Here is a 25,764-nt window from a genome sequence, read left to right as displayed (position 1 = left end):
TACATAGAACAAACCATTGCTAATTTTTATTAAACTACATGAATTTTTTTCTGTTGCAATTCACAATTAGAATTATGTGTGTGTCAATGTGTATTTTATACTTGAAGGTAATGTTGTAAATCTTGAAGTCTTTTATTAAGTTTCAATGGTTAAAAAAACAAGATTTGGTTTACCGACTGTTGCAATATGTTCAGTGCCCAATAACTTGAGATAAAAAATACTGTACAAAAAATGTTTATTCAAAAAGCTTTTTCCTTTTAATATTCTAATTGTCCAGTGTTTTCTCAGTAGCAATTTGAATTCATCTCTTCGAATGAGGTAAAAAAGGTTGATACTAGCTATAGTCTATGAAGAAAGTGCAGTGCAATAAATTTATGTACACCATCCAATTCAAGTCATTGGCGTAGGTTTCATCAAGAAGTACATTTACATGTAGGTGTAATTTGAACACCTAGTTATAAAGAAAAGTAGTTTCAATAAAAATGTTGACACAGAGATAGGTCTTGATTTTAAGTTATTTTGATAGTACTATAATATATTGTATAATGCATATAGGTTAAAATGTGCATTTAAAAAAAAAAACATGTCAAATATGTAAAACGTTAAAAGTCAAAGACCCATGACTGAAGATACAGGGCTAAATTACCTCTGTGAAAAAAAAGAAAAATGCCAATGCTAATGCAACTGCAATCCAAATAAGATTGGCTTAACACTAATGGTACCACTTATACGAGGGTAGTAATGCCCTTTAACGTCAGGCGTCAAACAGTTATTTCGGCTACCGTTAGCGTCAAATTGGTAATTTTTTTACCATGATTTGTCAAAATATCCATATTGTGATTCGCCAGTGTACATTTTATTTTCATAAAATTACCATTAACATCATTTGGCAAGAACCTTTTCCGTTATTCGTCAAAAAGGTACCCCCATTATGACCCTCTTATACTATATATCACGAACAAATAACTCCCAAGTTTCAAAATAGTATGTCTTGTATATCAGCTTCCACCATAATGACACTAAATAAGTAATTAAATTGTTTTAATCATTGTATAAAGGAAAAAAGATATAAATACATGTAGCTGATGAAGCTGAAACAAAGCGACTGAGCAGTGTGATATTGGTGAAGGGAGTGACAATAGAAAATGTTTAACAAGTACAGAAAACAAAGAAATAAATCATTGTATAATAAAACAATTCAAGAGCTAATTTCTTATAATATGTCATAATGATGGAAGTCTTAATATACAAGTCAAAATTTTTAAACTTGTGTTCATGATAAAGTATGTGTGAACCAGTTACAAGACACATACAATCAATCACTGGATGGTAAGAACATTTTAACTGCACTTGCTTCATGCTAACAAATACTAGCAAGTACTAGCAATGGGCAAAACCATTTAAACACTTAATAACAAGTTTGAAGAGATGAATCCATACTACACATTTTTAGCAAATTGCTATTATGTAAGGACAAAGCTTTTTGAATATGCACTGCATTAAAGTAATAATTTAGTTCTATATTTTCCCCTTGAAAGACTTTTGATTAGTGCTTTGTACCTGTAAAAACATAATGTATAAACCTGATCTTATAATTTTACACACTTTAAAAAAATCATGTTTAAATGGGATCATTAAAAAGAATATTTCTTGGTTGATTTGGTTCTGATTTATTTGCTTGTTTGGTTTCCCTTAATTTATTCATATTCCTTCTATCACAAAGTTAAAATTTCTTCACTTTCATGACTTCTGAGTTCATCTGTGTATCTACAAAAAGAGAAAAGGAACTATGAATTATTGAGCATTAGTAAAAGGTCATCAAGCACATGATACACATGAAATAATATTGGTGAATAATATTTGATTATGTAATTCTGTTTGTAATCGATAGTCTCTAAGATAGAGGCAGTTGTAAAATACATTACAACAAATCATTTGTAAAACATTGGCTAGACCAAAATATCAATAGGCAAATCATGATCGATTTAAGCAAGTGTATTGTTAATATGCTGTACTATAGAACACATCAAAGACAACACAACTTCAGTAGTTTGTTACGTAATAATACGCGTAATAATATGCGGTGTTGATAAACCCTAATTTTGCCTTTTAAACAATTCTTTATTCAAAGATTTGTTAATACTAATACATGTAATTGGTTTCTTCCTTATCTAAACAGATTTAAGGACCAATTCTCCTGAATGGGAAAAGTTAGAATTGCCAAAACTATTATTGACCCACATTTTAGATAGGAATTAGGTCAAACTTTCTCAAATTATCACATGTAATCTACAGATTTTCCAAATCAATGATGGACTATATTCATAATGCCTGAACCGCAAAACTGAAAGTTACTTAACCCAATTTAAAAAAAAACCCACATTTTGACATACCGTATATCATGTATATAAATGTAACAAATTACAACTGGGTCAAAATTTTTGATTGATTTGATTTTTGTGTTTTTAACGCCACTTTAAAGCGCCTCTTTTGGGCTTTTTCACATAACCAGTTTTTATTGGCGAAGGAAGCCAGAGTGCCCAGAGAAAATCACCGACCTTCAAAAGCAATAAAGACAGGGTTTAAGCTAGGATTTTGAGGGCTTTAGTCACTTTTGCGCGCTATTAAAATCAACCTTATTTTGTGTAAAAGCAATGGAACAATGATGTATATTAATACTAGCTTCATCTTTTGACTTAGTCAGATTTTAAGGGATTGAGGCACCAGCTTGATTGGCAGTTAATGTATGATTTGACTGTATTGGCCATTATTATGAAAGATTCGGACATGGAATCCAGAAATTTAGTTCACAATTTCTCTTCAGTTTGTTCCAGGGATCATTCCTGATCAACAAAAGTTGGATTCTATTTTTTTTTAAACAAGGAATCACAGCAGAAATTAATTTGCAATGATTATTTCACTGCATTATCATTATCCTTATAAAACGTCTAAGTCGATATTTGGAAATCATTTCTATCAAGTTGAAAATGTATAAAAATCCTTTCTGGATCGATTATAATGACTGAAAGTAGGTTGTAAACAAATCAACACTAGATCACGTTTACTACTTTCGGTTTTAAAATGAAACGAAAACGGGAAGTGACATGGGATAATAAATTCAAAACGAGTCCGGATTCATCAGGAAATTATCATTTTTCGATTTAAATTCCTTTAGTAAGAGATATATATTTGTCTCTCTCGTTTAATTGATTCTAAATGATTTCGTATTTTACGTTTTTAATGTCTATAAATAGTCAAAGGAATACTAATATTATAAAGACAATCCTAGTCAATTAAGATTGGAATCGAGTGCACTTGCACACAGGGTTCCTTCCAACTCATTACCTCAGTATTGACTGCCTAGTGATTAAAGTAGTAATTACTACATGTACATCATACATTTTACTTATATCACTTGGCCACAGAGGCCCTTCAAAATTTTGAATCAAATGCAAACACTCATACTGTAAATGAACTAAGAGAAGAAAATCTAACCTCTTACCAAATTTATATACATTGTATATTATCAATAAATTATAAGCTAGTAATTATTAAGCAATTATTTCTGAGAAATACATGTGGGACAGATGAAGAAGAAAAATAGCCATGTCATATACTATCAGCCTATCTAAATATGCTTCATTAGATATTAAATTATTAATACGAAATGTTCTCCAAAATTAATAGCATATTATGATCATCAGTAATAAATATAAATAAATAATATTTTGAATGGTTTATGAAGAAAGTTGTTTATAAATTTTCAACAGTATCTTAAGGGGTTTACATGTACATGTAGCTGTAGTGTATATATAATCTCCACCTTTACAGCAACAATTAAACTATGCATAACATTCAAAGTCAATGAACTACATGTATGACTAAAAGTGAAGGGCCATGAAAATGAAAAATGCCAAAGCTTATAAAATTGCATATATTAGGCTTGCTTTTTAGACTTTTTTACACTTCCTCATGTTTATCAGCTACTTAAAAATGTTCAAGTACAGTAACTGCAAATCTTATAAGAAGTATTAAAAATCTTAAGTCTGTACCATAAGCCACTAGTTTCACGTCCTATCAAGACTAAAACAATTTTACTTGGGCAATTAAGTATTTGAACAGCTATGTTTACACTCATAAGAAAAATGTTGGAATATTGGTCTCCAGACTAGTACATTGTAGTTAAAAAGATTTTGGTATAGACTGCCCTTACATCTAGAAATTTACAAATTCTACATTCCAACATCTACATGCATTAATGGGAAATGTGTCCCTGGGACACAGGTGATTCTGCCACTTGCATGTAACGTCAAAAAGGGACATAACTCTAGAACAGTAAAAGTGACGCCACCGTGATTTAAACTTGATCTGTGTGTTGTGGTTATAAGCATTGTGTATAAGTTCCATAAGAATTGGTTGAGGAAAGCTAATGTTAGAGAACGGAAACCAAATTAGGTTAGAGATGTACATACAGACAAGGGTAAAACTTAATACACTTCAGTGTTGACATGAATATCAATTATGTGGTAATTTTTATAAATTTCCTGTTTACAAAACTTTGAATTTTTAGAACAAGAGTGCACACACAGAAATGTCTGGCCTTCTTTACTAATCATTGATATTATGTTGATACTCCTAAATCTAAAGCTTTATTACGACTGTCACAGACTTAACATGAACCATGAAAATTAGGTCAAGGTCAGTTGAACCATATGCCAGGCAGACATGTACAGCTAACAATGCTTCCATACAACAAATATAGTTGACCTATTGCTTATAGTTTAAGAAAAAAGACCAAAACACAAAAACTTAACACTGAGCAATGAACCTTGAAAACCAGGTCAAGGTCAAATAAAACCTGCACGACTGACATATAGATCATAAAATATTTCCATACACCAAATATAGTTGACCTATGGCATATAGCATTAGATAAAAAGACTAAAACTCAAAAACTTAACTTTGACCACTGAACCATGAAAATGAGGTCAAGGTCACATGACATCTGCCCGCTAGACATGTACACTTAACAATCATTCCATACAACAAATATAGTAGACCTATTGCATATGGTATGAGAAAAACAGACCAAAACACAAAAACTTAACTATAACCACTGAACCATGAAAATGAGGTCAAGGTCAGATGACACCTTCCTGCTAGAAATGAACACCTTACAATCATTCCATACAACAAATATAGTAGACCTATTACATAAAGTATGAGAAAACAGACCAAAACACAAAAACTTAACTATAACCACTGAACCATGAAAATGAGGTCAAGGTCAGATGACACCTGCCAGTTGGACATGTACACCTTACAGTCATTCCATACACTGAATATACTAGACCTAGACTAGACTAGAATTCAACATTGCAAAAAATCTGAACTTTTTTTTCAAGTGGTCACTGAACCATGAAAATGAGGTCAAGGACACTGGACATGTGACTGACGGAAACTTCGTAACATGAAGCATCTATATACAAAATATGAAGCATCCAGGTCTTCCACCTTCTAAAATATATAGCTTTTAAGAAGTAAGCTAACACCACCGCCGCCTGATCACTATCCCTATGTCGAGCTTTCTGCAACAAAAGTTGCAGGCTCGACAAAAACTAAGGATTTTCTTATACCAAGCATAGATTATCTTAGCCATGTTTGGCACAACTTTTTGGAATTTTGGACCCTAATGCTCTTCAACTTTCTATTTGTTTGCCTTTATAAATATTTTGATATGAGTGTCACTGATCAGTCTTATGTACATGTAGACAAAACGTGCATGGCATACTAAATTATAATTCTGGTACCTTTGGTAACTATTAATACCACCTTCACTATGGTGGGGGCATAAAAAAACAAATAAATTCCTTATTACTTATATTTCTGATATTTGAACAAAAATTCAAGTTTTAAGTGGGATCTGACTCAAAATTAATCACCAATCCTGGAAATAGCATAGTGTGATATAGCAAACTAAATCGTAAAATTCATGTTTTTTTATCAACTGGTTGTGCATAGGGTGGAAAATGTTGTCCATACATTTATCAAATCTAATTCTTGGATAACCTCAATTAATACAACATCTGCATACACCTCAAATATATTCAATATCCCTTACCACTTCAGTCTTTGAAATTGATAAATTTAAATGAATCTATTATTGTAAATAAAAATCCAAGTAACTGAAGCTCATAAGTAGGACAATATTTCGTGATTGTACATATGTATGTACCAACCTACATTTGATCTAGATATAGTATTAATAATTGGTCATTTGCCAGTTTAGTCTATATATATATATATATATATATATTTATGTTAAATCAATATTCATTGCAACTGCAGATGGGAAATAGCAATTTCACACCTTACAATACATTCAAGGTCACATTGGTGTTTTGACAAAGTAGACAAATATACAAACATTGTAATGTTAATGTTTATATATATATTTATCAGTACTTTTACCAGTACCATGGGATTTAATATACATGTTCATATAGTATTGTAACCCAAAAATTATAGCACCATATTTATGGTATCAATATGTTCAGTAAATTAATGAGATAATTTACTTTTAACAACTTGAGACTGAATTATTAAAAGAATTAATATATGATCAAAACATACATGACATATATGCTAATTGATATAATAAAGAAATCTTGCTGTATTTGCTGCAAAAACATGTACACAGTTTTGCATGTACATAATTATATCTTTAATGACTAGGGTGAAAAGTATGTACTATTCAAAACATTTAATATCAGTTTCAGAATTTCATGTATTCTCATCATATGAACCCTTCTATAGATGTTCTTCAAAAGTTCAATAGTCTCACTAAAGCTGGTGCAATAAAAATGAGATTTGTAAGTATAAGAATTCTGAAAGAGAATGTATCAAGCTCATTTGCAGGACTGACAGGGACCACATTTCTTTACAAATTGTACATGTAGGGGTACATGCATACATGTACATGTATTTACAACAATATTAGCTTAAGACACAAATCTTTGGTCAAATTAAATCAGAATAAAAAGAAATGTGGAATTACATTAATGAGACAGCAACCCAATTACACAAATATCTAAAACGTCAACATTACATTTTGGTCAAAGCTCATAGGTCTAACATCTACATGTAATTAGTATTTTAACATGTTAAGTGGATACATCTCCTAATAGAAAGGGTCTTCTATTATTATTTTTTCAATACTTTTTTCATGACACATGCACTTACTAGGTCCTTAATTTTGACCAGACCACCCTCACATAAGAGGACATTAGGCCAGGAAGGTCTGCTGATATTTAGATATCTTTTTCATATTATAACTGAATGAGCATAAAAATAGAACAGTTGTATTTCACTTTTGATCAAAAATTTATTCTCTTTCCATTTTTTTTTTTTATGTAAAAACATAATGTTTCTGTTCTGGAATATAGAATAGAACCCAAATGAGCAAGTTCATAATCCTCATATATCATATATACTACTACAATAATTAAACAAAGAATGTTTCAACCCATAAAATAGTGGTCCCACATTGTGGTTTTTTCTTCTTCTGAGAATCCAGCTCATTCATGGTTTTAAGTAAGTTTTGATGGATGTAATTTACTATATAGCTATAGACACCTTCTCCCATTTAGTAGGAAACCAAATTGTGCATGATAGTTTTGAAGCATTTAAAGAGGTTATATATCTTTATTACCAAAGTCTATATAAACTATAGGTATACAATTATATCAACATCAATAAAACATATAATACATACATAAACACAGACTATGTGACAGCAGAAGGTGTTGTAATGATAAACAAACATTATTTTAACATTTCGGATCTAAGCTTAAAAGATCTAAAAATAAATTTACCTAAATTACACAATTCTTTTACATTATTAGTACTCATCAGTTTGATAAATTTGTACATCGACGGTTTTTTCCAATAAAATGGCTTAATATAAATTGTTCTAAAACCTTGAAAACGTGGACATTTGAGGATGAAATGAAACTCATCCTCTATATCATTTTTACAAAAAGTACATATTCTATTATTTCTTGTTATACCATAAAATCTTCCATTTTCTATAGCTAAGTTGTGGCTACTTAATCTTATTTTTGTTATACATTTTTTGTAAACATTTGGAATTGGTTTGCATAAATAAAATTGCAGACAAAAATTATCTAACATATATTTATAATTAGAACATTTTGGAGACATATGTAACTGAGCATCAAGTTCTTGTTTTAGACAATCGTATAAATCGGTTAGAGGGGTTCCGAGGGTTGGAACCCCCCTTTTATTTGGACAATCATTGTAGTTGGAATCTCCCTTTATCCTGGGTTGGAAACCCCCCTTTTAAAATGGCCGGATCTGCCCCTGTTGGTTACTCAATTATGTTTGGCTTTCAACAATGAGCAAAACCCATTATGTATTGTAATCTTAAAAGGCCCCAAGGTTGACAAATGTGAAAAAATATCAAAACAGAAAACCGCAATGACCTGATTCATTCTAAAAAAAAATAAAGGAAAACAAGCATGCTTAGACATAAATACCAAATATGAACTACATCTGTCAGAAGATAAAAGGCTTGTTGCCTACACATGACTTTGGTCTAGACTTACAGGGTAATTTCATTTAAATTACATTTGAGTGGACATATCACACTAAAAAATGTTAAGGGAAAAAAAACAACATTTCATGTACATGAAATTTACATTTTTGAAGAAATTATCATTAAAATATATTTATGTAACTAAATTTTTGTACATATACATCAAGCATTCATGAGTCATTTTAATATTATACTGTTATTTGTGCTACTGTTCTAGTTACAGCCCGGTGAATGTAATATATTGGTATACAACTGCCTGAGGCAGGTTGTGTATTGGCTATGTAAACAAACTGTAATGTTAATTTGATCACAAGGTAGGTGTAGAAATGTTGACAGGTAATTGACAGGTGTTTATACATGGAGTTATCACCTTGGGTTAAACACTGTTACATAAGCAACTACAGTTTGTACCTGTCAATCAATTAAGTATAATTAAATAATGTCAGGTAATATAGGTCCATCTCATTATAATGTTGTTGACAATAAAGGTGAGTCCCTCATGATATATATCAAGATTTGGATCTATTGGTATATAAGTCATAAGAGTATAAGATTTGGCCCTATTTTGGGACTATAAGTTTCATTTTGATGGATTATGATATTCTACAGACATGACAGAAGCACTTGATATACAGCCAAGACTTTATCTCCAGAAATACTTCTTTAGATGATTGTCTTTTCTTTTATGGAATGTAAATGTACTTCTCTACTTCTATCATGTCAATGTAACCAGGAAGAAGTCTATCTAATAAGAGGACAATTTTTTTTTTATAAAAGATGTGCTGTTTATGTTGCTGTTTAGTTTTTTTCAGCTTGTATATTTCAAACTAGCAGCTCTGAAGTCCTACTTGTTATACACTTTCCTTCAATTTGACACTGAACAAAGTGCAAAGCATAAAAAGACAACATTTTTACATCAATATTTTCAAAGATTCTCATGTTTCAATATGTCTGTTGGTATTCCAGTGTATTTCATTGACTGGAACTTTAATCCATTACAATACATTTATATCTGATTAACAATGATTAAGGAAGGTATCACCAGGATTACCAGATATAAACAAAATACCAGAAATACAATACCAAATTACATTGTGGACAACTTCTGGTCTATAGTGTGTGATCTATGAAGCAATGACTGACAAAGATAACTAAGAAACGGCCCAATGTCATGCTATCTGTATACAAATACCATTGTAATAGCCCCAGTTTTATTTTAAACAGTCTATGAGGTATTTATATTACACATGCATTAAAATTTGTTTATTGTTCATTTAAAATGAATTGAAATTTATAACAGTCTTAGAGTACAAAAAGAGCATTAGATATTTCACAACAATTAAACATCTGAACTTTTATTACGTCATTTGGTCTCCAGCAGGGAGTTGTCTCATACGTATACATGTACAAATGTATATGTGTATACACTATTCTATTTGCAGGTGCAGCCATTATATGGATAATAAGTGCTATAAATCATCAATCTAGCTTAAAAACAAAAAAGTTCAAGACACCATTTCATTACCTTTGCCCATGATAACATTTTATAAACATGTCAGATAAAAGGGTGAAGGAATTGAACCTTCGAAGAAACACAAATCTGCATAAGAAAATTACACAAAAATGAATATCAAAAACTATATGTACATGTTAAAAGAAGAAGCAGAAGTATTCATTTAAACTTGAGAAATATTTGCTTGGTCTCAATACAGCCCAAAAGTCATCAATGGCTCTATGTGCATATAGAGCAGAAAAAATAAAATGGAGAATGTGTCAATGGGATAGACAGACAAGGGTAATACTTAACGCCCTTCTGATGTGGCAGGGCCATAAAAACACAACATAAAACCAAAATATGTCAATAAGATTTGCATACAATTGATTATGTGTATCAAGTGCAACCAATTCAAGCAGGAAGTTGGAATAACACGCAAAACATGTAAAATTCTTAGTTGTGGACAGCTGTTGTACAAAAAAAAAAATTAGTCAATAAGATGTTTCATAAGAATGCATGTCCTGATTATAGTCTAAATCTATTGATGGAATATACCAATTAAAAGTACATGTACAAATGTACTTTAAAATAACTCTAATATAAGGTCCATTTCTAGTTCTTGATAGGTAACTTAAGGGAAAAACAGGAAAACTAATGAGTTGTCAGCACAACAACAAATATTATTATGAAGCAGTAGATTCACACTCAAGTCAAACACTACTACATTGTAGTTCAGTATTAGTGGAGGGGTTTTGCTTGACGATCAATGCATTTGAATGGGGACATATGCATTTGAATGGGGACATATGTTTGGAAACCCCCTCCCCTTATCCTGGGTTGGGGCTTGATGATCAATGCATTTGAATGGGGACATATGTTTGCCCCCCCCCCCACTTATCCTTTGGTTGGGAACCCCCCTTTTGAAATAGCTGGATCTACTCCTGCAGTTAATCCTTGATCATATAATATCACATGCATACATCTAAAACAAATTTATGTTATTTATTTCTTTTAAATTTAAAGTAAAAATTGGATTTCTCATTTGCCATGTTTGCTCTCCCTGGACATGTATGAAATATGTGTCCCTGTCAAATAGGAAATATTTAGCAACCAACAATCAATCCATAAACAGTACATGTTTGCAGTAACACCCTATAATATTTTTTCCAAAATACTAGAATTAGAGGATGTTGATATAAAACTATACTTTTTCCCCAACAAAAGCAAGGAGTTACTAATTTACTGTAAATGTATAATGAAAGTATGATTAATTTCACGTCTAATTACTTGATGTTTTGGTAGGTACAAAATGTATATCTCATGTTATATAACACAATGTGTACCTTCGAGACAAATTTCAGTGATTGAGAAGTTAAAGTTGCAATGGGATATTGTTAACACTTTGAAACTTAAAACAAAAATTCCTCAACTTAAGGCTCAAGTGATATAGAAACATGTATAATTTTTTAAAAGTTTGAACATTCATTGTATATTGTGCCTCAGGGATAATGTGTATTATTTTTTGTTAAATGCTTTGTATTTGAAATAAGTTGTAAAAGTTTTGACAAGGCCATAATTTATTATTTATTAAATAAACAGTAATAAATTCTTAGCTTTCCTATTAAACAATTCTGCAAATCCCTCGTCCTTAGTTGACCATAGATGGTCCATGATTTTGCTTACTTTTTTGTAGATCCCTTTCAGATATAAAGTTCACCTTAAATATATCATACTTCAGCTTCCAATAATAAATAGTTACATGTATTTTAAAATTATTAATGGTACTAAAAAAGCAGAACAGGTCTCATTATAAGCTCTAAAGCAGTTTGTAATATAACTCTTTCCTTAGTGACAAATTATTGTTCAAGCTAGTGGTATGGTATATAACTCCTTTCTTTAAGTGACAGATATTTGTCCTAGTGATATGGTCTATGCAGTCTGAATAAGACTCCCACACTTGTCATCTAAGAGTAAATACTACTAACATTTAATATCTTAACATGTTACCTTCTAGACTACTATCAATTGAATAAAGTATTTATTTTATATAAAATGGGTTTGTTTGCATTTGTGTTCTTTTTTTTTAAACAAACACACTTTATTTACCATATTGAATTTCTTCTAATTACTGTGAGTTACCCCTAAACATGTATGCACATCACAACCAATAATATACAATTACATGCATGGATGCATTTGTTTTAAGGCATCAATAATACTTGCATAACATCTGTGATTAACATATTCTTATATACAGTTTTCAAGACTGCTTTAAGTTAAATGAACATTTCTATGCATTAACTAATGATCAGTTGGATAGGAGCAAGTCTTTTTTCATGTTTTTGTTTCTTTGACATACATTCACATCTTCTATAATGTAGTGTGAACTGACCTTTGCACTTGCACAACAAACTACCGCCCAGTCTGCTTGTGTTATCAAGTATTTTGAGGTGATTAGGTTTATTAATGAAGTGCAAGAAAACGTTAACTGTTTTTTTAACCCTGAAGATACATGTACTATCACTTTTGACCTGCAGTCAGCGTAATTACAAGTGTTTAATGCCAGGTGGTAAGCAGGATTTTTACCAAAGTTTAAGAGGATCGAATAAAAGACCCAAAGATATTCAGCCAAACACCCAGATTGAGCTACAAAAAATGTATTGGTATATTTAAGCCATTACATGTACACTGATCAATTTTTTTCATTAAAATGTCTCTTGATCAACAATTTGGTTGAGATATTGAAATAAAGATCACTACTTGATTATAAAATTGAGAATGAAAATGGGAAATATGTCAAAGAGACTACAACCCAACCAAAGAGCAGACAACAGCAGAAGGCCACCAATGGGTCTTCCCGCACTCAGAGGTGGTCATCAGCTGTACACAAATTAAAATTCAAAGGACTTTCAGACTTTTCCCAAAAGTAATTCTTAACCCCTTTTATGTCTTCACTACATTGTTAATGTAAACATAAATCATGTTTATTTATATTATATTTTATAAGTCAACAGAAATTTTACAGAATGCATTCATAGAAGATTATGAGTATTTTTTTGAGGACAATATTCCTTCTCACATAGTTAATATCTTACAAGTGATTTATTCTGAACTGATCCTAGACGGTAACATGTTTTATTCCTTTATTCGGTGCTGGTATTAAAGACTCTTTACAAGTCAAGCTGTTACAAGGACATGAATCACAAGACATCAGGTGTAGAACAATTGATTTTTATCCTTAAGCTGTATTGATACAATAGCAAAGAAATATCATATTTTACTTACTTGTAAATCGTTGCTGAACTTATTTCTGGAGTAAATCCATCACTTTTTCACAATAAATCCCAATGTATTAAATGGATGTAAAAATAAATCCAGTGAATTAAAGCATATGAACATCACTTGACAATACCTCCAATGCTGAATGAACAATGAATTAAATTAAATCCATAATTGCACAAAACAGACTCTTTGAACACTTAAAAATAATTCCATTATGTTTTGTTTTTTTCACAATACTTATTCCATTTAATTTGTATAGAAAACAATCATAGATTTTGCCATTAATGAATAATCATTTACGGAATTACAAATACCTGCAAATATAAAGAACATTTACTAAAACATACATATATACAGATTTCATGTCCATAGATAAATTTATGAATTTTTTTTCTAAACATGCAATAAATTTTGTCTGCAATTTTAACCACTTCTTTCTTTAAACAACTTAACAATGGTATTCTATTGTTGTGTTGGTTGCTTTGAAGTGTTGCAAGAAAGCAGGATTCCAATAACTTTTCAGGTCTTATTTTTTGGATTTGTCTTCACTCTGTTTTATACTTATTTTGTTACCAAGTTTAAATTGTACATGATCTATATTCATAAATAACAATATGCCTCACATTTGTTTTTTGTGACAAATTATCAGAGGCCTGCATATTTATCAAACCAATTACATCTCAGGACTCTTTTTTTCAAGAATAAATCACCTACTATAGAAACTTAGTCTATCAATATCATTAATATTTACACTGAAACATCAGCAATACATTATATTGGGCCATTCCAGATAATATCTGCTAAAGGGGGATGGATGGTCCTTTCTGAGGGGTGTAAAATTTATACATCTTAGGGGTGAAATTTTGGGTTTTTTCATCTGACACGTACATTTATGCGCAAAAATTTCTGAGGGTCTTGCAGCAGTAAATAATTAAAAATAATTACATCTTAGGGGTTACAAAAAATATCTATTTCAGATCTTAGGGGTGCTTTGGATTGTAGACAGTTTCATATCATGCATTATCTGGTATTGTATTTAAAATTCTGATGGGTACAATCCTTTCAGTAAAAAATTCTGATAGGTCAATGTTTCCCATGAAAGCCCATCCACCCAATATGAACAGAAACTCTACATCTGATAGGTCTTAATTTATAGATCTGATAGGTAGTTTTTCATGATGTTTTTTTTTCTGATAGGTATGAACAAAAATCTCCCCATCCATCCCCACCTGTCAGAAATTAACTGGAATGGCCCATTGCTTTGTGTGTGTGTGTGGTTTTTTTGTGTGTCTTGGATGGGTACTCCATATCCTTTGGTTTTTTATTACATGTACTTCACAGGTACATATCTTAGAGCGGGCAAGTTTAGGTTTTTTAAAGAATGTTAAAATGAAGAGCATGTAACTACAATGTATGGTAAAATTAGAAGAAATACTTTATGATCATACACTTCAATACAGAACCAGACTAGGTACAAATAACAAAGGACCATAAACAAGATACCCACACCTTTTTGTTCAATGATTCTTTGCAATTACTCCTCACTTTTGTACATGATGGGGTGATTCAACTTTTTTTTTATTTAAATGTTATTGATGAGTCTTTGTTGACTAAACTCATATCTGGCATACAACAATCAAAAGGCTAACTCATATGTGGCATACAACAATCAAAAGGCTAACTCATATCTGGCATACAACAATCAAAAGGCTAACTCATATGTGGCATACAACAATCAAAAGGCTAACTCATATCTGGCATACAACAATCAAAAGGCTAACTCATATTTGGCGTGATACAACAATCAAAAGGCTAACTCATATCTGGCATACAACAATCAAAAGGCTAACTCATATCTGGCGTGATACAACAATCAAAAGGCTAACTCATATCTGGCATACAACAATCAAAAGGCTAACTCATATCTGGCATACAACAATCAAAAGGCTAACTCATATCTGGCATACAACAATCAAAAGGCTGAGTTTGTTTTCTGTCCAGTTTAATGTTTTGAAATTGAATCAACCGTTGACACTTTTAATTTTCAAATAATCGTCTTTTCTATCCAAAATTCATTTTGTTACAAAAACACAATTTCTTTGCATCAGGTTAATCTTTTTTCACTGATAAACTTGAACAAGATTTTAACAATGGAAAATAAAGTATAATTCAATTCAAATAATTGCATTATCAGTCTAAGAAATTGATTTGTAGAACCTCTTTGTTAACAGATGGAATACCACACATATCTGTACACCGGAAATATCCAACCCCTATCAAACCACCCTGCAGGCTTTAGTCGAGACAGTTGATCCATTTCCTCACTGGGTCAAATGTTTTCAACATTATAAATGGATTTTTAATTTGTATTTAAATTTCTCTATTCAAAATTTCTATGGAAACCTGACATTTTTATTCAATGACTTTTTACCTGATTTTCAATACAAAACTTAGAAATGTCAGAAAATGTAATAAGAAGGAGCGACTTGTACCAAGATTACACTTAACCCCAGGTTCTGTACAGTATGAATAAACTCTTTTCACACAATGTTATGTAATTCAAATGATTATATAATCACAACAGCTTCTGATTGGTTTCTGATGCAAAATATTTTTTGTTTTTAATCCCTTAACTTCTGTTAGTCAGTACTTTGAACTGAGATGTAATGTATTGAAATGAAACTATTTTATTTCTTGAAACATACATGCATTCCTATCATGAATGCAACAAAGGTATTTCAATGGTCTAGTTGCACAAGAAATTACAACTTTTTTGTACTATTTTTAAGACTCTTATCAGTGCAAACAAAATCACCTGTGTAAAAATATATTTATAAGCCAACTAAATCTTACATATTAAAATTGTTCATTTAATACTTTAATACCAAAATCAATACTGTCTGACTTTGATCTATGGTTAGATGACCTCTAACCTTGTAAACTAGTATGGTGACATATGGAAACAGTTTTTTTAGATGGAGGAGAACATCAATTTTTAAGGACATAGTTTGGATATTATCAAAGGGCAATCGAAGATATGTATACAGAAAAACTTATAAATAATGACATTGAACATTTAAAGTTGTGGAGTTCAGGAAAATATCCCCATAGGTCGTTACAGTCATTTTTGCAGTTTCTAAAAGAATTGTCTATGTAAATATAAATCTGGTTTTTAAATCATATAACTTAAATAAAATAATGACTGGTTAAATCTTGCCATATAATCCCAATTTAATGAAGATTAATGAAGATCTCTATAATTTCATCACCTTTGTAACAATATTTTTCAACCTAAAAACTATTTTAATGATCATTATGGTGAAACCCTTTAAGAACAGATTAACACAGACTTTAATTTAATAAGTAAGCGGTGGCACTTTGTTCAGCCTGTGGTACTATCTACTTATCATTTAAGTCAGTCCTGTACAATCAGTCTTTAGCAGATCATTCGGTACTTATCAGTACTTAGATGAGAAAGCTACTTTTGGTCAAATTTTATCTTGGTACTTATTAATCATCTGATAGTTCACACAATTGACACAATGGCATAAATGTAAAAAATATTCAAGTTTAAACCATGTATAATGGAGATTAGAACATGAAGCCAATTTTTAAGTATCTAAAAGATGTCAAAAGGGTTATTAAATAAATTGTATAGTCAATATCTCAAAAAGCGGCAGCAGTGGGGGGAAATTCAGGTTTCAGACATGTTGGTGATTTTATCTAGGGATTAAAGATCAAGACATATCATTAAGTATCTTATAAAGATGTCTAAAGGTCAGTTTAACTTAAACGTTTACTCTAGGTAAATATATAGAAAATGCATTATCACTAGATTTATAAGACACTTAACAATAATTTCGCCAGGAAAATGAAACACCCAACATTGTTATACAGAAAAAGGAAATGGACTTTCAACCTTTTGCATAATTTTTTAATAGTGAATATCATTCTGAAAGCCATAAAATGAAAAAAAAATACAAAAAAAAAACTACAGACTTATATGAATCTATTCTAACATCTTGCTTCTAGAGGAATAGTGTGAAGTGACACAATTTGACGATGTTGCAGCAAAAACATCTGCCCATAAAGATGACACTGATTAAGCTAAAAAAAGTGCAATTTTTCAACACATTTTTTTATGTGACATTGAAAAAAAATTCTCTCCTTCAATGTCGCCCTTTCTGTAATATCTCCTCAGCTGCATTAACTGATATATTTTACATACCAACATCTTCTCCAACTGTTCATATGAATAGCTCTGTCTGATAGGGTTACAACAGCATTGTTTTGTTGTCATTACCAGCTTATGGTTCAACATCATCCATACTACACTTGGGATTCATGAATATCTGTAAAATACAAAGCTTAAATAATGTACAAATATTAAATTCACAAAATATACAACAATACACCTTTCAAAGTCCAAAATCTATATTCCAATATTACATAAGGGCATGATTAGAAGTGAAAATCAGACAAAAAAAAAATCGGCATTCGTTGTCCTATATTTCGCCTAGACAAAATACAAAAGTGTTTTTTTTAAATACTTTCAAAAAAAATATACTGGCAAAAACAAGGAGGGTATACAAACAAATTTCCAAAAGCAGCTAAAGGAATTTCCTTTCTTAACATAGATACATTTCATATAAGAACTTGCTAAAGTTGTGCTTCTTGGAATGATAAAACCACATACATGTATTTAGCTTTTTTTGTCAATTATTTTCAAAAGAATATAATATTTTCTTTGATTGCTCTGTTTTGTGACATTGAATTATAGTGCAGTTCTGTATTTGAATTTTGTTGTATAAGGCTTTTAAGCAACTTTCAACACATCTATGCTGTTAAGATTCATTGAAACTAACGTGAAATCTATCATCCTTTTTAAAAGATTTATGTATAGATGTGAAGTTGAATACCACAAGATGACACTCTTTTTTCAGTAAATTAATTAGTGTTGAATGCTACTTTCAGGGCAGTTTGCTCTTTTGTAGTGGCCAGTTTTCATGGTGGAGAAGGACAACAGCAAAAGAAAAAAAAAAAAAAAAAGGAGTAAAAATAAAATTTTGCTTTTGATTTTTATTCGGATAAGACATGCATGAGTATTCAGATTATCAAGGGAATTAATCAGGGTGTTGATTAACCTTCAATTTGACCTCACAAATTACATGTGAATACAAGCCGTAATATTAAGTTTTATAACAGTGATATCCTAACCTGTCAATCATATTTTGGCCAAACCCCCTGTATGAAATGACACTCAGACAAAGAATGATCAATTAAAAAGTAGTTCCAATCTATATTTCACAACAACAAGAAATGCCTACATATATAAGTTAATCTTATTCAATATATAAGTAAACCCTTAAATAGACATTTCCAATAAAAAAAAATTGATTTGTACTCTACATATTGGTAAATTAATATAGGTTTAAGCTCTAGTAAGCATGCTATGCGATATTATGATATAATATGCTCAGACTTTAAGTAACTTTTTTGAAACAGGTGAAAACTAAAGCATGGTTTTGTAAGCTTAAAATAAATTGAAACCTGTAGGAATATATTCTTTGTGAGAATATGCCCTTCTGAAAATAATGCTTGTTCACAAGTTCATGACAATACCAATGTGATAATTTTTAATCAATTGATATCAAATGGCGGATTCCTTTGCTGATTATAATATAATACTGAAAGGCCTTGAAGATTAATGTTGTTGTCTACAATTTATTTGTTATATCATTTTAGAAATAAAATAAAGTGTTAAAACTGGTAAAAACTCATCATTAAAGGGAAAGAACTCCTATGTTGTAGATTGTTTTTATTTTTTTTTAATTAAATTTTTTAACCCTTTTCATGCTGGTAATATTACGGCCGTACCAAGAACCCAGATCATTTTCACTCCAACCTAACAACTGTTGTGACAAGTGTTCACTGGGATCCACTCTACATCTAAACTACAGTTGGATGCATCTTTTAAGTTCAGACTTTCAGGTCGAGAAAAAGAATGAAACTAGATGTGTCAAAGCGACACGAATGGCAGGTCTCGAAAAGTTGAAAAATCTGCAATATCAATAACACATGGGGACACAAACATGATTGTAGTCTCACATATCAAAAATCAGCTCAGAATGTGGAGGCATATAGAAAAAAAGTCTGTATGACTGTGATTTTTAACATTTTTCAAAGTTGTAAACCCTTAGAGCAGAACAAAACTTAAACTTGATCTGTAACTCATCATAAGTTACTCGACACATACCAAAAATCAGCCCAATATCTGAAAGCGTTTAGAAAAAAGTCTGTATAACTGTGAATTTCAACAATTTATCGAAGTCCAAACCCCGTAATTTCTGCAAAAATTAGCGGAGCAGAAGGAAACTTAAACTTGATCTTTAACTCACATACCAAAAATCAGCCCAATATTTGAAGGCGTTTAGAAAAAACTGTGTATAATGGTTTGCGGAATGACGGACAGGGGTAAAACTTTATGTCCCCCTACCACTTAGTGGCGGGGCCATAAAAAACGTCAAAATTGAGGACCAACTTTGGAGCAAATTCCTGTCCATCCTTTGAATTAATATTGATTATATCATCATGATCATCGGGCCACAAAATAAACTCATTTATTCTAAAACCAGTTGTTGATTGAACAAAAAAAATCAAACTTTAGATTTTTTATATATCTCGTAGCTAGTTCCCCTTTAATGTAAAACAATTTGAAAACAGGACCAAAACTTAAGAATCTAAATACACTATTAGATTCGGCATATCAAAGAACCCCAGTAATTCAATTTTTTAAGAAATCAAACAAAGTTCAATTTTGGCCCCTAATTTCTAAACTGTTGGGACAAAAAGCCCCAAAATCAATTCCAAACTTCCTTTTTGTGGTTATAAATCTTCTGTTAATTTTTCATAGATTTCTATTGATTAATACTCAAGTTATTGTGCGAAAACCAAGAACAATGCTTATTTGTGCCCCTTTTTGGCCCCTATCCCTAATCTGTTGGAACCAAAAACCCCCAAAATCAATTCCAAACTTCCTTTAGTGTTCATAAACCTTGTTTTAAATTTTTATTGATTTTATACCAAAGTAATTATCTTGAAATCATTCGACGACGTGATACCAATATACAGAAAAATAAGAATTCAGCAATTTTTATGTTTATAAAGGGGCATAACTAAAAAGTGGTATAAGTTACATGATCCAATTTCCAAATTTGATCTGTATCAAGTAGTAATAAGCTTTGTGTATAAGTTTCATAACATTTGGTCGAGGCAAACTAAAGTAAGAGTACAGAAAACCCCCAAAAAAGCATTTTTTTCCTTTGTAAAGAGGCATAACTTACATTTATAGTGACGATTCCAAAATTCAAACTTGATCTGTGTTTAGTGGTTATAAGCATTATGTATAAGTTTCATAACATTTGGTTTGGGCAAACTAATTGAGAGAACAGAAACCAACTACGGGACATATGTACGGCGGAGGCATACAAAGTGCGGAAATTGATTTGCTGGACTGACTGATGGACAGTAATAGACAGATCAAACCTTAAGTACCTTCTACTTCTTCAGTAGGGGACTATTAACTGCTTTAAAAATCTTGCCTTGAGTTGTCACACAAACACTATTTTCCAATAAAATTCATATCATTGGAAATAATTGATCTGCCTATTTTTAATCCAATTGGGATTAGTTTCAAAATTACAAAACCTTTTCATGAATGATGACACAAGCCAGTTGCTGTTTTGGGGGGGGGGGGGTGATTTGTGTATCATTCTGTGGGTTTATAGTCAGATAACAATTTTGTTAATAGGTAAGCTTAATTTTTACTTCTAAAATTACAATTGTACAAGCAGTGATTTGACCTTAGAAACCCTAGACCCTTTCACAATATGCCATGACTATCCTATAATTATGCTTAAGGGGGTACTACATAGAGTTAGATAATGAAGGGCAGTTATATATCTCTAAGGTTAGGGAAAGTATGGTTATTGTTCTTGATTTTTTTGTTCTTGAAAAAAACAGTCTTAGAATAGATGTATTAACCAATCAGGGGTCTTAGAATATATGTAATAACCAATCGGGTTGAGTCTTAGAATAGATGTAATAACCAATCAGGGGTATTTAAAACTTAGAATAGATGTAATAACCAATCAGGGGTATTTATGACTTAGAATAGATGTAATAACCAATCAGGGGTCTTAGAATACATGTAATAACTAATCAGGGGTCTTAGAATAGATGTAAGAACCAATCAGGGGTCTTAGAATAGATGTAATAACCAATCAGGGGTCTTAGAATAGTTGTAATAACCAATCAGGGGTCTTAGAATAGATGTAATAACCAATCAGGGGTATTGATAACTTAGAATAGATGTAATAACCAATCAGAGGTCTTAGAATAAATGTAATAATTATAACCAATCAGGGGTCTTAGAATAGATCAGGGATCTCCATGGATGAAAATTGAACGATGGAGGAAATTTCACCAATACAAACCGTGTCTACGCTGTACAATGTAGCGCGATTCGAAGTATTTTATCCCTCCATACAAGGAATGGTGAACATGCTAATTCATTGCTTATTTAAATCATATTTATTTGAATTTTCATTATAGAATTAGAAGTATCAATATTTTCATTTATTGCCTTTTTAACCATTCAAATGCCAAGTCTTCATGGTCCCCCCTTAGTCAAGAATGACCAAAAGCTGTCATGAAGGTCCCCATGAGGATTTCTTGTATTTTTGGTAATTGTTATGGGGGTTAAAAATCATATGATGTGGAGCTTATTTTTCATGGACACTGTCAAATTCAGAACCCATTACCGGTATGGCTTATTTGCAGCAGCAACAACAAAACGATTCGTACGGGTTATGTAAAAGGTTAAAGAGATTTGTAAAGCAAACGTTGACAAATGAAAAGGTTTTTAATGACTTTATCTGGCAAATTGATGCTGTGCAACATGCATCTTTCTTGAGTCTGAATATAAACTGGAAACGTGGATGTATCAATTTGATTGTAATATACGAAATGAATTCGGAATTACGATACGATATTTCTTTACAGGAAATATTTAAGTTTTTACTTTTAAACTTTTAAAGTAATTCTAAATTATCGTTACAGCAGTACTTGAGTTATTTGCGATGAAATAATATTAACTGTTTTGCGTCTGATTTTGTACTTCTTAAAAAAGGGGGATGCTGATTGCGTAAGTCAAAATAAAGCAAGTGTTCGACTTGTTAAACTGTTTTCTTTGTAACTGGATTATTAATTTATTTATTTAATCTTAATTATCATAATCATTTGCTGAAACTTAGTTGATTAATTCGACATATGAGGATGGCGCAAGACATTTGAACGAAAGCGGGGCGCCATCATTAAACAGGCCATGGAGATCCCTGCATTATTCACCAAGTTTTCTGGAATTGATTAAGAGCTATGTGAATCTGTTTTTCTTGTTTGTGAAATGAAGATTTAATTTCGTCTTTGTCTGTGCACCCCCCTTTTTTTATGGGAAATTATTAGACAATGTCATGAGAATTGTATGACAGCTGACTAATAATATTTTATCGAACTAAAATTTAAGAAATGATGACAAAATAGCATAACAAACATATTATTAGAAAGGTGAAATATATTTTTAATATTGCATATTTTTCTGTCTTCAAATTTTTTAATTTTTTTTTCCAATCGACCAACCCGACTTTTTAATGGAGAAAATCTGTAAACCAACAAATTTAAAAAAACGTGGCCCAAGGGAAGCCAGTCGAAATGGTACAGAGTTGATTGTAAAATGTCGTCTATTTTGGGGAGGAAAGTTAAATGAACATTCAGACCACACAACCTATACTGCCTATACACAGCCAGACAACTTAGTGCATTATTCTTTCCACGATGCAAGAGGACAAACACATTTTGGCAGAATAATTTTAACAAACATTTTCACAACAAAAACATTTTATTTAATTTCTTTTTATACTTTAGTACATACTTACAATCAACTTTCACTTTCAGTTGCTAATAACTTACTTACCATTGTTACATTGTGACGTTTAAATTTTTTCAACCCAATTTTTTACTACAGCATGATTTTATGTATTGTTTTTATCCTGATGACGGTGCCTAGACAGTGCCTAGGCACCGAATAATGTTGATCAATAAATTTCTGTAGCAGTCCCTAAAGTGTTGTTGTTATCAGACTCTCTACATTTAATATTTATTATAAACAAGTAACCATTTCGTAAGGCTATAAATTTAAACCAATCCAAAGACATGTTTAAAGCTACAAAAAAAAGGGGGGGGTATAAAACTTAAAGAACCAGTTACCAGAATTCACACATAAAGCTGGCACAAATTTTATGTTGTTGAAAGCACCAAGCTACTGGAGTCAACTTGTTACTTTAAAGAACAGAACAGCAGAGCAAACTGTTGAAAGCTAAAAAGGTTGTAAAGGAACTATTACAGCTCTTGTCCAGGTAACCCAGTACCATGTGGGGCCAGGTCATTAATATATTCTGGAAGAGTAACAAAGGTGAGCTTTAAGAGGCCAGCAGGTATGAGAGGATCAATACTACTGACCCAACTTGTAGCTATTCTCATGGTTCTTATGCCCTGCATCCCAATCCTGTGTCTAAGTATATGTAATTACTCCAAGTACTGTGAGAAAACACCTGCCATGTCGCTGAATAACAATGTTCAATACAAGCATGGGAGGATATGACTAGTACAAAGAGACAAGTTCTGTTAAGTTTTTCGACCATAAGATCAGGACTTACATGTGGGGGGGGCTACAAATGAACCCTTATAATTAAGTGTAATGAGGGAATTACAAGACCGTCAAGAGACTTCTTTAATTAAAAAAAACTTTCTTCTATAGTTTTAGGAGTCATTTGGTTTCTATCTTATTAATGAAAACCCTACTTCTCTATTCTTATATTCATCACACAATAAAAAGGTCGATTGTCCTCATTTATACGTTAAAATAGTGAATAAATCATTTTTCTAATAAACAATCTACCCATATTTTGTGGACATGATACTTACGGAATTATATTAAAGCCACGAAGAAACAAAAGTCGATTCTTCAAGTATAATATAACTGAAAATCTGATCTTGCTTCCGTCCATTTCTGATTCAAGCCGGTGCACGTTTCCAACACACGTTCTTCTGTCTGAAATATAAAGTACATTTCAGGTCCGATCTCTATTTAGTGTGTTCTAAAACATGCCTAAGTGTTTAATTTGTCACCTAAACGTTTCATTTGGCAAAAAGATGTGTATTAAAATGTATACAGAGATGAAACTTAGGGAAACATTACCATGTGCTCTGGCAGCCATGATGTTCATCAGTTGGATATTTGCTGAATCTGCAAATTAGAATAGTCGATCGGATTGCAAAAAAAAGAAATTTCTTTGTAAAATGAACATCAAATCAACCCAAAAGGAGTGTATAACATGAAACTAGCCTCAAAGAACTACAAATTTTTGTTATTTCTTATATTGACTAGAGACCCTGAAAACCAAAACAAACCTCGATCCAAAACAATGTTCGTTTCCGGTTGATCAAGGGAAATAACTATGTTAATTTTTGAAGTTAAAAGAGCGGGAAGTTAAATATTCTTTTTTCACCTACAAACGCCTGGGGAATGGACCCCTCTTACTAGAGACATATAATACATGTATTATATGTCTCTGCTCTTACTAAGTTTATTTATTTTTTCAGTAAATAAACTTTAATGCATTTAACTTACATCTCTTATTTAATGTGTTTGTGTACTCTGTGTAATGTTTTTGATATTACAATATTAAACAATTCAATTCAATATTCAAAATATATATGAGCAAAAATCATATATTAAAACATTGGTGTATATATGACCGCTCTATTAAAACTGGAACATAATGTACAAGAATACTCATCCCAGCTTAAAATAAGAATAGACAGGCACCATGTATATTTTCTTGTATGACAAGATATTTCTTTTAGTAAAGCACCATATAAATAGCATTTACTTCAGTGATTTTTAAGATAGCTTATCCAGCATCATAAGAATGAAAGATATGAATACTATGAAAAACATTTTTTTTTATTTGATATTATTATTTATGAATTAAAAAGCAGAAAAAATAAATGAAATGTCCAAATTCCATGAAAGTCTAGAAAAGTATTCTTATACATTATGAGTTAATCCCCAGAATAAATGTTAACTACTCCCCAAAAATATCTATTAGTAAACTATGGTAAAATAATGACTAATGTACCAGAATATCCCTGAATCATTCTTTGCTCCAGTATGTATTGTCATGGAATCTGCAAGGGCAAATCCAGCCATTTAAAAAAAAGGGGGGTGGGCCTCAATACAGGATAAAAAGGG

The 25,764-nt window shown here is 31.2% G+C and overlaps 1 long non-coding RNA gene across 2 annotated transcripts; it reads right to left on the bottom strand.

Annotated features, from left to right (window-relative positions):
* Positions 1-14: 14 nt before the first annotated feature.
* LOC143051859 (uncharacterized) lies at positions 15-24,951 on the bottom strand. Of its 2 annotated transcripts, none has more exons than XR_012970927.1 (5): positions 24,921-24,951; positions 24,435-24,561; positions 17,623-17,746; positions 13,398-13,708; positions 15-1,767 (listed from the first exon to the last, which is right to left on the bottom strand). It is a non-coding gene; the product is annotated as an uncharacterized LOC143051859 (long non-coding RNA). The 2 variants fall into 2 exon arrangements; XR_012970926.1 differs by lacking the exon at positions 24,921-24,951 and adding an exon at positions 24,709-24,914.
* Positions 24,952-25,764: the final 813 nt, after the last annotated feature.

The sequence above is a fragment of the Mytilus galloprovincialis genome, chromosome 1 (genome assembly GCF_965363235.1).
Source record: "Mytilus galloprovincialis chromosome 1, xbMytGall1.hap1.1, whole genome shotgun sequence".
NCBI lineage: Eukaryota > Metazoa > Mollusca > Bivalvia > Mytilida > Mytilidae > Mytilus > Mytilus galloprovincialis.
Note: the sequence above shows the minus strand (reverse complement) of the source record. Positions and strands in the feature narration are given on the sequence as shown.